General features: G+C 35.7%; 1 protein-coding gene across 5 annotated transcripts in view; it reads right to left on the bottom strand.

Annotated features, from left to right (window-relative positions):
- Positions 1 to 15,111, bottom strand: part of LOC149571189 (histone acetyltransferase of the MYST family 1-like) — a 256,088-nt gene that overhangs the window by 120,368 nt on the left and 120,609 nt on the right. The window lies entirely within an intron of this gene.

Genomic DNA, 15,111 nt, shown 5'->3' with positions numbered 1-15,111 from the left:
GTGTGAACTGTCCGCATAAGCCAAAAGAATGACAGTTAACAAACAACCCTTAAAAAACTGAGCTTCGAGTATTTGGTATCTCAACTATAGTCTCAACAAATCAAATACTAGTCATGGAAAATTTCATTCTAAACTTCACTCTCCTTTCTACAGATGCATTTCACCTTATTGTATCATTGAATAAAAGTAGCTTTGTTTGCTGTCTCCAATTCAAATGTGTATCAGTTGTTCCATATAGTGTGCTTCAAGATTTTATTCCATGTTCTGCAATCTGCATTGTTCTTTAAGTGATATGTTCTCCCTTAAATAATTGTATATTGTCCCCTGTGAATATCCTAGGCTCATAGAGATCATCACATCACAGTTAACAGATTTGCATTCAGAGTGTACTCAACAAGCCAAAAATATCCAACTCGGTGAGTACTCAGCAAAGCACACATTAACGTGGATTTTAGAAATAAACAGTTAAATAATTTTATGCAAAATACAACAATATGTAGCAAATAAATTTGGTGGGGAATTGAGGGGCAACAACCCCAATGACATCAAGGGGCAATGCCCCTCATGGGAGCTTGGGGGTTAACAGCCCCAATCTCATCAAGGGGCAATGCGGCAATGCCCCTCGTGGGAGTTTGGGGCAACCACAAAGCCCAAATGAAAATCTTCAAAAGATACATAGCTTCATGGCACATGCTAATTTCATAATTTTCTAAAAAGTCAAAGTCAATGCTTATGAAGAGAAGAAAACCGAGTTTTTGGAATGTCTAAACCACAGCTGAAACATGTTTGTTAGTGCAGTGAATCAAGGGAAAATTTCAGTAAGTTTTTCAAAATACTTGGCAAGTAAGCCTTGTATGCTCTCGCAGAATAAAAACTCTCAAGTAATTGACAACTCACCAAGATTGTGATCTCTGTGTCAAATGGCTTTCAGGTTCATAAGGACTTCAGGATTTGCATATCAGAAGGTGCAGCCAACTACATAACTTCAAAAGACCAATTGAAAAGAGTGTTTTATTCCACATAAGAGTTGGCCACAAAGGTTTAACCATGAGCCCCAAACACATTCAGACCAGTACACTTCTGCTCTTGAGTAGCCAAGAATGGAAAGGCGGTCAACTGTCTGATTTGTTTGTACAGGGATAGTATAAAAAGCTAAGAAGGTATTTGGTTTCAGTCCAAGTAACACCAACCTTCTTATGCTTAAGCTGGAAAAGACATTTTACTCAATTAAATTACAAAATTGAGTTAATAACTTAAATTAAATCAGCACAGATTCCAACCTTTGAATCTTATTTATGTTCACTAGTAAAGTATTGCCAATGAAATACATCATTTGTTTTCTGTTTATTGCTGCTCTTACCATGTATGATTGATTTTTCGTTGTTTATGTCTGAAATTATTTTCTTCTGTTATATTGCTGACTGTACTTCCCTTAAATAAGCTGTAAGTGAAAAGGACATGCCTCGCGATATCTATATTATCAGTATATATTTTCGTGCATCTGGCATTGTGTTACATAAAATGTTGCAGATTTTACCACAAATAATTATTTCATAAAAATATGCCTGATGGAAAAATAACAGTTTACATAATGTTTTTTATGAGGATTCAGCCACACAGTTTTGAGTCAATATTTATTGACCTGAATTTCCTGAATAGTGTGGCTCACAGGATCTCATCTCTCATGAGCATGAATGCTCCTCTTAGAATTCACTGAATCTAGGTGATGCTCACTAGTGTGAAGCATCTGAACTTCCAAGGGGTCACCCGTTCCAATCCCAATAACCACGCAAAATACAAAGAAGGGAGATAGTGGGTGAATCAGTATTTTGAACTTTGTAAGCAAAAGAAACCGAATGAAATGAGAAACTGAATAGAGAGCAAATATCAAAATGGACAACACCGAATTTCACATGGGAAACCCTTTCGGGTTATAAACCACAACATATCAGTAGCTTTCATAAATGAAATGGGCACCGCCCCAAAGTATGTGAGCAAGCACCAATATTCAGAGAGCACCAGCTCTGATCAGTTGAGGCACCAACCCAAATGCAAGACTAAAAAGACTTCTCTGAACGCAAACAATACTTCAACCATTATGCAGCAATTACAAAACACCCCTTGATAAAAGAGTTGCTATCAAGCATTTCTTTAGATACTTAGACATTGCATTTGCCAGATGAAATAGCCACACTCTCAAAATAAAATAACATCTTGAAGCATAAGAATTCTCATCAGCCTTCTAAAAACTATACACAACCATCTCAAAGGTCTAATATCTGTCAAGCTCATACAATCAAGCATCCTTAAAAAACCATACATATATATTTCAAATATCATGCTCAACTCAAAACATTTTCCCTTCCAATAACTTAACCTCCTTATTGTTCTTATACTACTACTGTAACCTGCTTGGCTTCCTTTCATCGACTCCTCGACATCCTCCTCGCAATACTTTGTTCAACTTCATAAATAACTTCCACAAAAAGAAACTAGTGTCAACTACTCTGCAAATAACCGATGGCATCAAAGAGTATTACCAGTAACAATGTCTCAAGAGAATAAGTCTGAACAGGAAAAACATTTTCTCCACGCTAGAAAAATAACACAATCCCATTCCATCCAATACTTAAAAAAATTATGCCATCAATTTATTTTCTTCATGCGGCTAGCCCAAACAAAGAACACAACTTCCAAACCAAATGCCTCGCAATGATAATCATAATCCTTATGCACTTCTCTGAAACATTGTACTGCCCAAAAAAATGCACAAAAAATTAATGCTACACCCTATCATGCATCAAATGTTTCAAAAAAATTGTTCCCTTAACACTTGATTCTAATAATATAATGCCACCTTGCATAGAACATTCCAAAAAATATAAAGGACAGTAGAAGGAAGGTTTTTCACAAAAACTTAAAGAAGAATGCTCCATTACAAATATCTAAAGCCACCTTGTAATATCCCTTGCAATTTTGATTTTAATTTCTTGATTTCTAACCTGAGAATTTCATCAAACACTTTCCACACAAAGGATATATTTTAGATCTAAACTTTGATTTCTTTCCAAAATCCCAAACTAAAAGAGATATGCTTGCAAACTCCAAATGACTAACAATGGTGATGCAAATATTTATTTATTTATTTGAACATATAAACATTGGTTACAAATGAGAAAATATGTATCTACAGCAATAAGACATTAGGGCAACAAATTCTGATATAAAACTCTGATATAAATCAGACTACAACAGATTTTACAAACCCTACCAATGCCCTAAATATCTACTCTCAAACAATGCAAAACATAGTAGATAAAAAACTTGGAATTGCTCCAAAATATGAATTTTCCTGTAGCAAATCACTACAGAAAATTATTCTAGCAAATCACTATAGCAACGGCACTGTAGCAGTGTCACTGTAGCAAAGTTACTGTAGTGGTGTCACTGTAGCAGCGATACTGTAGCAAATCAATACTATAGCAAATTTGTATTGTAGCAATATCCAGCTCATTCCTTCAAGCTTACTCCACAAATCTAGCCCTAGTCCACAAATTTGGCACAATGAAAAGACTGATTTGTCTTCTCCAACACCCGCAACCCTTCGAAAGATATTTCACCAACTCAATTATGCAAATCAATGGGAGTGTTCATTCCCAACAATCAATTTAACAACTGCAGAAACCCTTGGCTCCACAAGTTATCTGAAAGAGTAGAAAGCAACACATTCAATGCTCAACAATGAAGCTGCCCTCCCTATTTATTCCTTTCCTCTAATAGATGGACCTCCTTCTAGAAGAAATATAATAATATTTAATTCCTTCTTCTAGAAGATTATTTTATATATTTAACTTTAGTCACTTTTAATTAAATTAATCAAATATAAAGTCACCTTTTAATTTTAATTTATTTACTGACTTTATAAGAAATTAATTTAATCAATTTCTCCTTATTTCTCCACTTAGCCTTCGGAGAATGTAAGCGCTTAAAACTCCGCTGAGATGCTAAAAAGATGGGGCCATTACAGTCCGCCCTCCCTAAAATTGTTTGCCCCCAAGCAATCTCAATTTTGGATGCTGCAAAATTTCTTCACTCTCCCAAGTAGCATCCTCAACCAGCAAGTCCTTCCATTTGATCAAATATTCCCAGATAACTTGTCTCCTCACCTGTTTCTCCTTAACATCCAATATAGCCTTAGGTACCAAAATCAACTTACCCTCATCATCTAAGGGTGGTGGAATTTTGAAAGGAACCAAACGATGTCCTAATGCCTTCTTAAGGCATGACACATGAAAAACATTATGGATCTTACTGTCAGCTGGTAACTTCAACCCATAAGCTACCTCACCCACACGCCTAATGATTCTAAAGGGTCCATAATATCATGGTTTCGACTTCTCTGCACCATTCTTCTTTAGTGTAGAATGTCTATAAGGCTGTAGCACCAAGTACACCATGTCTCCTACCTCAAATGAACGTTCAACTCTTTTCTGATCTGCATATTACTTCTGTTGGTTTTGTGGACTCTGAATATTCTCCTTGAGAGAACTCATGATATCTTGATTTTCTTGCTGCAAAGCTCCATCATTAGGCACTCTATTATCACTCATCAATAAATCAAGAAAGTTGGGTGCCTCATATCCATACAAGACCATAAATGGTCTCATCTGAATAGAAAGATGGTAGGTAGTATTATAGCAGTACTCACAAAGACATATCCACTTAACCCATCCCTTTTGCTGCCCTCCAATGTAGTTCCTGAGATATCCCTTCTTGGTTAGATTAGAAAGTGGTGTTGCATGTCGTGAATATCCACTAACTAATCTCAAGTAAAAACCACATGAGCCCAACATTCCTCTAAGTTGTGTGAGACTCTCAGGTGCAGGCCACTCAATGATTGCCTTGACTTTGTCTAGATCCATGCATACTCCATGTGTGCTAATGATGTGTCCTAAGTACAACAGTTCTCTAGAACCTAACTCACACATGAATTCTTTGATATGCAAGGTCTCTTTGCCAAAAATACCTAAACCTGTATCAAATGTGGAAAATGATCCCTCCACAATTTGTTGTACACAAAAACTAACAAAAATTGCCTCAACTGTTGTATGCCTAGATGGTAAGCATGTTTTTGCTGCTCCTCATGTATTGGCATCAAAACACAATCTATGTAATGAAGCCATGTCATCCGCAATACCGTATCAGCATCTCCCATGTTTACCACATAAAAATCTGCATTAAAATCAAAGCTATTCAAATGCATGGGCAGAATTGAAATCTTCCTGTCGCACCTAAGAGTGTAGCGATTTGTAACCTTTACTCTTATACCCTAAAATACCTCCATCTGTATGTTGCGTCTCTCAACCAACCAAGCATCAACAAAGTTATGTGCGACTCCTGTATAAAGCAAGGTAATGATCTTATGCCCAACTAAAATTCCATGCATCCTAAAGGAACCCTCACACTATATGTTAGTGAGACGTGCTTCTTGTAGCTGAACTGACTCTTCCGTTTCAGCCCTTTCTTCCTCATGTTCTGATCCTGCTAGCTCAAACCCTTCTTGATAAAATTTTTGATCTAAATTTTCAAATTCAAAATTCTCATTATATGCCCACATAACACAGTCGATCTTCACCTTACACCCTAATGAACAATCATGGTTTGCATCATGCGCCCCTTTGCAATACAAACAAATCTTCTTTCTACTCAAATCATAAAGCGTTTCTCCATCTAGGGGTGTTACTAATTCCCCCTTTGGATCTAACTTTTTTCTAAACTACCCAAATATGATCCTCAATTTGTTCGTGCATCATGTCATGATGAGATAATGCTGCAATAATCTCATCCTTCACCTTCAACTGAGTCTCCAAGCTATGAGCAACTTCAGCTGCACATGAAGAACCCTCAAATTGTTCTTGTTTCTTCATGTTTGGAATCTTTACCAAATCCTTTAATTGACCAGACTCGTCAACTTCATTGTTGTTATCGGATCCTAGCACATTTTTAGATTCATTCTCTATTTGAAATAAGAGTCTACTAATGTTATCCATCCTCTTTTTCCTTGCTATGTTGAGGAGATTGACCTTTCCTTTGACTTCTTAAAGATGTTGTCTTGCATTGGCAGCCACCATATTTAGCATTTTTAGCTTTTTGCAACCATTCATCATTCATTTCTTTAAACTTCTTCACCTCTTTAATGCCAAAGTATGTTAAACCAGCTCTTGTATAATGGATATCTTTTGGTTTACCAATAGGTGTAAGGCTGTCATCGATGGATGTTATCATAGTGTTGATGTTTTCATTATATGGAGAATGGCGGTGCATAACACAATTGTCCTCAAACAAATTGGTAATGATATCATGCCATTGTAAAGATTTACCTTCATCATGTGTAATCAGAATACAAGAGGCTGCTCCATTATGTAGAGGACCAACTTTCATATCCACCTTAAGTGGCTCAATGAAATGATGAGGTCTTTGTAATTGCCCATTCCAAAGCAAGCTCCCCAACTAAAGTGAGTCTGAATTCGACGCATTATGTTGTGTGTTATCGTCTATGTGCACATTGTTAAGAATGTAACTTGGAAAATTCTACAGGTCTGATAGTACAGACCGTACCTTCTTAGTCTGGTTAATATATCCTATGAATAGCAAGTAATACATATTTATACCTCTCCTATAAGAGTCGGCAATTCCAAATAGATGTCTTGTTTTGTATTTAACTAAACTAATACTACGTTTTGTTAATTCTAAACAGAATAATTTAAGTCGCCGATTTAGGAATAATAATATTTTAATGCCAAACTAAGGGTCATGTCCCTTGAGGGACATACCCTCTGGAAGGATATATCTACGGGTTGTGAATGTAGTTTGGAGGACACACAATACACAGCAGTCTAATCTTCCAAGCATTCTCCTTCCCACGAATACATAGCAGAGATATTTACTATCACACAAGTTCGAGCATAGAGGACTGGACCTGCAGTAAACTTTAGTAATATCTGCCTCAAGAAATCTGAATATACATATTGTTTATAAGATCATTATCAGCAACTCAAAACTGAAATATAAATCTGATTCAAGACTCAAGAATTCGCAGAACCTTACATGGTATCATAGCCAAGTTATCAGATCTAGGACTCTGCAAAATTATAGTAATCAGACCTCATATATATTCAGTAGTTTTCTCCCATTTTCAATGGCATATACAATCAAACTTGAGGACGGATTCGATGGTAATGAACACTATGAAGCTTGGAAATTCAGAATCTTGATGATTCTTGAGGAGAACAATGTTAAACAATTTGTTGATGTAGCATCCAAACAACCCCCAATTGAACCTCACAAATCCATATGGACCAATGGAAATAGAAAAGCCATTCAAATCATCATGGATGGAGTTAAAAATGATGTCGTACCTATGCTTACAAAACACCAAACTGCCTACGATATGATGAATGCATTACGGAATGCATATGAAGTAAACAATGCAACTAGGGTTCTTGCACTGAAAAGACAACTAAATCACATCCAAATAAAGAAAGGATAATCGATAAACTCTTATTTCCTAAGAGTTGCCAGCATTAGAGATGAATTATCAAGCATAGGAACCATCATTAATGACACTGAACTAATGCTCATGGCCATAGATGGATTGCCAGAATCATGGGAAACATTCGCACAAAGAATAAGTGCTAGAGATCAGCTTCTGGACTTTAACAGACTCAAGAATGATTGTCTTCAGGAAGAATCAAGAAAACTAACGAAAGGAGGAAAACCAAAAGTAGATGAAGAACTTCACGTTCTTAATGCAAACTCTTATAAAGGCAAGAAAAAGCACTTCAAGAAGAAAAGGGTAAATCAGAAGAATGGAAAGCCCAAGAAAGATCTATCTAAAATAACATGTTTCAAATGTGAAAAATTTGGACACTATAGATCTAATTGTCTGGGAAATTCCAAACAATAGGCAAATTGTACAAATGTCATTAGAGAAGAAGAGACTTATGATTCTGAGAACCATGTTTTGTATTCCTCTCTATCAAATGAAATCTCAAATAAGGCATGGGTAATTGATAGTGGATATTCTAGACATATAACGGGATACAAAGAAACTCTAGATTCCTTATCAGAGAAAGTTAACGACGAAGTTACTATTGGTGATTACCCTGCACACTTAGTTGAAGGAATTGGTAGCTGCACTTTGAAACTAAAAACAGGAAATACTCTTCTTCTTAAAGATGTACTCTATGTACCAGGGATTAAAAGAAACCTAATCTCAATTACAGCATTAGAAGATGATGGATACAATGTTGCATTCGTGGATGGCAAAGTATTAACTTGCGCTAAGAACTCTTCCATCAAGAAAGCTAAATTAATTGGTCAAAGAAAGGGATATTTGTATGAATTGAATATAGAACCCAGTAGATCCATTCAAGCCCTAGTTCACGAAGCTAAAGATTCAAATGAAATATGGTACAGAAGATTAGGGCATCTAAACTTTAAAACCTTATCAACAATGGAAAAGATGGTTACTAGATTACCCAAAAATAAATAAAGATCACCCTAGTATTTGCGAAGGTTGTGCTCTGGGTAAAAGTACCAGAAGTCTCTTTCATGACAGTTTTAGGAAAACAAATAATGTACTAGAGTTAATTCATTCAAATTTATGTGAACCTATGTTTGTTCCCTCTCTTGGAGGATTCTGGTATTATATCTTGTTCATAGATGACTTCTCTAAGAAAATATGGATTTAGTTTTTTAAATGCAAGGAATTAGAAGAGATCCTACATAGGTTTAAAGAATTCAAAGCATTAACTGAAAATTTTTCAGGACATAAAATTAAAACCCTTAGAACAGATAATGGAGGAGAATATACCACAGACTTATTTAAAAGGTTTTGTAAAGAATCAGGGATCAAGAGGGAGTACACTGTTCCTTATAACCCAGAACAAAACAGGGTAGCTGAAAGAAAGAATAAGACTATTATAGAAGCTGCTAGGGCTATGATACCAAAATCTAGAATACTATCTTTGGGCAGAAGCCTCTTGTATTGCTGTATATATTCAAAACAAAAGCCCTCACTCCTATCTTTAAGATAAAACCCCTGAAGAAGTATTTACTAAAGTAAAACCCAATACTAGTCATCTCAAAAATTTTGGATGTCCTATAGACATTCATGTTCCAAAAGAAAAGAGATACAAATTAGAACCATCTAGGAGGAAAGGTATCTTTGTAGGGTATAGTGAAACTTCTAAAGCATACAAAATTTTCATAGCTGGACAGAAAACTACTGAACTTAGCAGAGGTGTAATCTTTGAGGAAGATCTTGCATTCAAAAGAGTCATAAGTTCCAATGGACCTTCTCCTTTATCAAGTTTTGAAAGAGTTAGTGAATCTGAATCCCAGAGAGAGAATTTAGAAGAGGTCAAAGATGAAAATATAAACCTTGAGGAAAGTTCAAAGAAAAGACCCCTTTGGGCCATAAAAACAGTTGATGCAACTCAAGACTTTGCTGCACCTTTAGAATCAGCCAAAGAAAGTAAGAGACCTAAAAGATTCTCTAGTCATACAGCAAATATGATTGATTTATCCAAAACAGAGCCAACCAATCCTTCTGATGCTATTAAACAGCCAGCCTGGAAAGAAGCTATGACGGAAGAATATCAATCAATTATGAAAAATGATGTTTGGGAAATAGTTCCAAGACCAAAAGGAAAATATGTTGTTTCTTCCAAATGGATATTCAAAATAAAGCATGTTGCTAATGGGAGTATTGAGAAATATAAAGCCAGATTTGTAGCCAGAGGTTTTTCTCAAAAAGAAGGGATTGATTTTGAAGAAACCTTTGCTCTTGTTGCTAGATATACTTTTGTACGAGCAGTCTTAACAATTGCCACATCTAAGGGATGGAAGGTACATCAGATGGATGTAAAGACAACATTTCTAAATGGAAGTATTTCAGAAGAAGTCTATTTGGAGCAACCGGAAGGATTTGAAACCTATGATCCTAACATTTCGTTTGCATGCTCAAAAAAGCTCTCTATGGGCTTAAACTGGCTCCCAGGGCTTGGTATGAAAGGATTGATAAATATCTCATTGGCTTAGGATTCTCCAAAAATGAAGCCGATCCAAACTTATATTATAAAAGAGATAAAGATGATATGGTAATACTGATATTGTATGTTGATGATTTATTAATCACAGGTGATGATCATCTTATAGATCTGTGCAAGAAAGATCTAACTAGAGAATTCGAGATGAAAGACTTGGGCCTTCTCCATTACTTTCTAGGATTGGAAGTACGATAGAATTCTGATAGTATCATATTGAATCAAAGAAAGTACACTTTAGATATCTTGAAGAAATTTGGAATGTGGAATTGCAAGTCTATGTCTTCTCCAATGGAGACCAATTTGCATAAACTTAAAGAAGTAGCTATAGAATCACCTCCAATAGATTCTACTCTCTACAGACAGATGATTGGGTCCCTTATGTACCTAGTAAATACAAGACCTGATATTTTCTATGTTGTTCATGCCGTAAGTCAATTTATGTGTGAACCGAAGGAGATTCACCTAGTTGTTGTTAAACACATTATGAGATACTTACAAAGCACTCTTAATTATGGACTTAAATATGAGAAAGTTGCTTTAGATTTGCATGGATTCACCGATTCAGATTGGGGTGGAAGTGTTAAAGACAGGAAAAGCACTTCAGGCACCTCCAATAGATTCTACTCTCTACAGACAGATGATTGGGTCCCTTATGTACCTAGTAAATACAAGACCTGATATTTTCTATGTTGTTCATGCCGTAAGTCAATTTATGTGTGAACCGAAGGAGATTCACCTAGTTGTTGTTAAACACATTATGAGATACTTACAAAGCACTCTTAATTATGGACTTAAATATGAGAAAGTTGCTTTAGATTTGCATGGATTCACCGATTCAGATTGGGGTGGAAGTGTTAAAGACAGGAAAAGCACTTCAGGATGTTGTTTCAATTTAGGATCAACTATGATTTCATGGATATGCAGAAAGCGGTCTTTAATAGCTTAGAGCTCCACAGAAGCCGAATACATTGCAGCAGCAATGGCCTCTCGAGAAGCAGTATGGCTCAGGAAGTTACTTGTGGGATTATTTGGGCAAACCATGAATCCTACGATTATTCATTGTAATAACCAAAGTTCCATCATACTCTTGTTGAATCAAGTTTTTCATGATAGATCCAAGCATATTGAAATTCCTTACCATTATGTGAGAGATATGGTAGATAGGAATTTTGTAAAATTGGAATATATTTGTATTGCAGATCAGACAGCAGACATATTCACCAAACCTCTATCTAGAGTAAAGATAGAACATTTTAGGAGGAGACTTGGTATGGTTGAGTTGTAATCCATTTGTACTCTTTTGATTATTAATAAAAATAATTTTATTTTTGTCAGGCTATTGACTGTTATGGGCTCCACCATGTGTAATCATTATTTAAGAGGTGACGATATCTGAAATAATGAATACATGTGTAAAAGGCATTATGAGAGATGACAATCTCTTAAATAATGTACTAAAAAGGTGATTTTACTGTAAGATCCAGATGAGTTTTAGATTGTGTTGTGACATTGACATTGCTATGTTCATGGATCACAAATTGGATAAAGAGAGAATCTTAGAATTCTCAGGGTTTATCATGTATTCTGGTAGATCTTAAACTCAGAATCTCGTTGTGATATAGAAATACCAGTTTCTATGAGTCACAACATGTGTCTTATCACTAGTAGCAGTGATTTGTCATATCATAGGTTTAGTAATATGACATTGTATCATGTGTTCTATGATACCACATACTAAGAAGAGGCAGACAGATATAGAGTATTTATTCTTGCTTAAACATCTATATTGATGTTGCTAGATATGATCTCTCTTTGTAGGATTATCAAGTTAAGAGGGAGTGTTAAGAACGTAACCTGGATAATTCTATAGGTCTGATAGTACAGACCGTACCTTCTTAGTATGCTTAATGTATCCTATGAATGGCAAGTAATACATATTTATACCTTTCCTATAAGAGCCAGCGATTCCAAATAGATGTCTTGTTTTGTATTTAACTAAAGTAATACTAAGTTTTGTTAATTCTAAACAGAATTATTTAACTCGCCGATTTAGGAATAATAATGTTTTAATGCCAAACTAAGGGTCATGTCCATTGAGGGACATACCCTCTAGAAGGAGATATCTACGGGTTGTGAATGTAGTTTGGAGGATACACAATACATAGTAGTCTGATCTTCCAAGCATTCTCCTTCCCACGAATACATAGCAGAGATATTTACTATCACACAAGTTCAAGCATAGAGGACTGGACCTACAGTAAACTTTAGTAATATCTACCTCAAGAAATCTGAATATACATATTGTTTATAAGATCATTATCAGCAACTCAAAACTGATATATAAATCTGATTCAAGACTCAAGAATTTGCAGAACCTTACACACATCAACATCCAAGGCACTACTGCTAGGTCCTCCAACAGATAACTCAATTGCATGTTCCTTTGGCTCACAATTCTGGGGCTCCATGCCAACAATTGAATCTTCAAACTCATTTACTAAGGTCTGACTTGAAAAATAAGACTCATCAGTGCATGAATTTGCATCATGCATTGTGTCATTAATACCCCTTTCTTGAGTACTACCAAGTGACATCTCAAGGATAGCATTTAGCCCTTGTGGATGCAAGATTTCATAATTGATGTCATAAAAATCAGAAGTGTTTATGCAATCTCCATTCATGGTACTGGTATCTTGAGTGTCAACACCCACAGTCACTTCCATAACCTCTTGTGAAACCTCTTGTAATGATGACGTAGATAAATCATCGCACAAGGCCGTCATGCTACTTTCCTAATTCAAATTTGCATGGTCCATCAAATTCATCATATAAATTTTTACACACCTTATTGGAAATAGAAGACAAAATGATTCTCCTCTATCATTGGTCAAAGATTCTGGAAAGTGTCTAGCTTATGAGTCCAAGATTGAGTTGTAAACATCTTGTTACAATCAAACATAGGTAATGTGAATTTGTTTTCTACATGCTTCAAACCTCTGTTTTGGTTGCTTGGGATTCGATCTCGCTTTGTCTTATAATGCTCTCTCCTTTGACTAAGAAATTCGTCAAAGCTCAGGTGTTCCCTAACCACTGGTGTCAATGATTCCTATTCAACATTCACTGCCATAAGATGATCTGTAAATGTTGCCTCTCCTTCAGCATTATCATCTTTGTGTTTATTCCTGAGAAAGGTAGGGCATGTAGCCCTATGAATGGTCCGGGAGGAAAATCTTTGTACTATACTCCTGTCAGCATCTAGGACTTGGTTTTGTTTGATTTGTGGGTTCATCTTCTGTATTGTTGTAGTAAGTTTTCGTAAAGCTTCAACTATCCGTTGCTGCTCTGCTACCAAATGTCTAAAGAACTCTCGTGCTTCTCTTTCTTCATTGTCTCCACCATCTTTTCCTTTGTTTCTCGTCATCTCTTCTCCTCCCTTGTCACCTATTTCTTCTACGGGTATATTCTCAAACTGATTTTGCTCTTGTTCTGATCTCCTACAAGTGAAAACCCCAAGGTGACCTCACTGTTGTGGCCGCATATGAAACTTCAACCCTCTAGGATGGAAGATCAAAGCTCTGATACCACTGTAATATCCCTTGCAATTCTGATTTTAATTTCTTGATTTCTAACCTGAGAATTTCATCAAACACTTTGCACGCAAGAGATACATTGCAGATCTAAACTCTGATTTCTTTCCAAAATGCCAAACTAAAAGAGATATGCTTGCAAACTCCAAATGACTAACAATGGTGATGCAAATTTTTTTTTTTTGTATTTTATTCGAACATATAAACATTGGTTACAAATGAGAAAATATGCATCTACAGCAATAAGACATTAGGGCAACAAATTATGATATAAAACTCTGATATAAATTAGATTACAACAGATTTTACACACTCTACCAATGCCCTAAATATCTACTCTCAAACAATGCAAAATGTAGTAGATAAAAAACCTCAAATTGCTCCAAAATATAAATTTTCCTGTAACAAATCACTATAGCAGTGGTACTGTAGCAAATCTGTGCTATAGCAATATCTGGCCGATTCCTTCAATCTTACTCCACAAATCTGGCCCTAGGCCACAAATTTGGCACAATGAAAAGACCGATTTGTCTTCTCCAACACCCGCAACCCTTCGGAAGATATTTCACCACCTCAATTATGCAAATCAATCGGAGTGTTTGTTCCCAACGATCAATGTAACAACTATAGAAACCCTTGGCTACACAAGTTATCCGAAGAGTAGAAAGCAACACATTCAATGCTCAACAACGAAGCTGCCCTCCCTATTTATTCCTTTCCTCCAATAGATGGAACTCCTTCTAGAAGAAATAAAATAATATTTAATTCCTTCTTCTAGAAGATTTTTTTATATATTTAATTTTAGTCACTTTTAATTAAATTAATTAAATATAATGTCACCTTTTAATTTTAATTTATTTAATAACTTTATAAGAAATTAATTTAATCAATTTCTCCTTATTTCTCTACTTAGCCTTCGGAGAATGTAAAGGCTAAGAACTCCACTAAGATGCTAAAAAGATGGGGCCATTACACACCATACGGAAAAAACGGTTACATCAGATTTAAGCCACCATTTCACAGACTTTATCCATCTCACCACAATTAGGAAGAACCGATTTCAAATAAAACTGTTATCTTAAATATATGCGCAGTGAACCTTTCCTCTAATGTCCTAACAAACCTCCAGTTGTCATGTTACCCAGCAAGGAAGAATCATGTGCCAAATATGATTGTCCAGTTTTCTCCAAACAACAATTTCAGTAGAAAAGCAATATTAAAATAAAACATTTGTATCAATCACCTAACCATTGTCTGATGCCATAGTTAAATAAAAGCCCCAAATTTATAATACTAAGGTTGTCACTGAAGTAGATAAGCAATCAGCACAAGCAAACAACCAGGCAGCTTAAGCATGCCACTAGGGAGCTTAAGAAGACAACCAATCGGCTCAAGCGCACAGCCAAGCAACT

This window comes from Cupressus sempervirens, chromosome 2 (assembly GCF_028749045.1).
Source record: "Cupressus sempervirens isolate cs-2001-9-10 chromosome 2, ASM2874904v1, whole genome shotgun sequence".
In the NCBI taxonomy this organism is placed as follows: domain Eukaryota; kingdom Viridiplantae; phylum Streptophyta; class Pinopsida; order Cupressales; family Cupressaceae; genus Cupressus; species Cupressus sempervirens.
The sequence above is the reverse complement of the archived record's forward strand: the minus strand, read 5'-3'. Positions and strand labels throughout refer to the sequence as shown.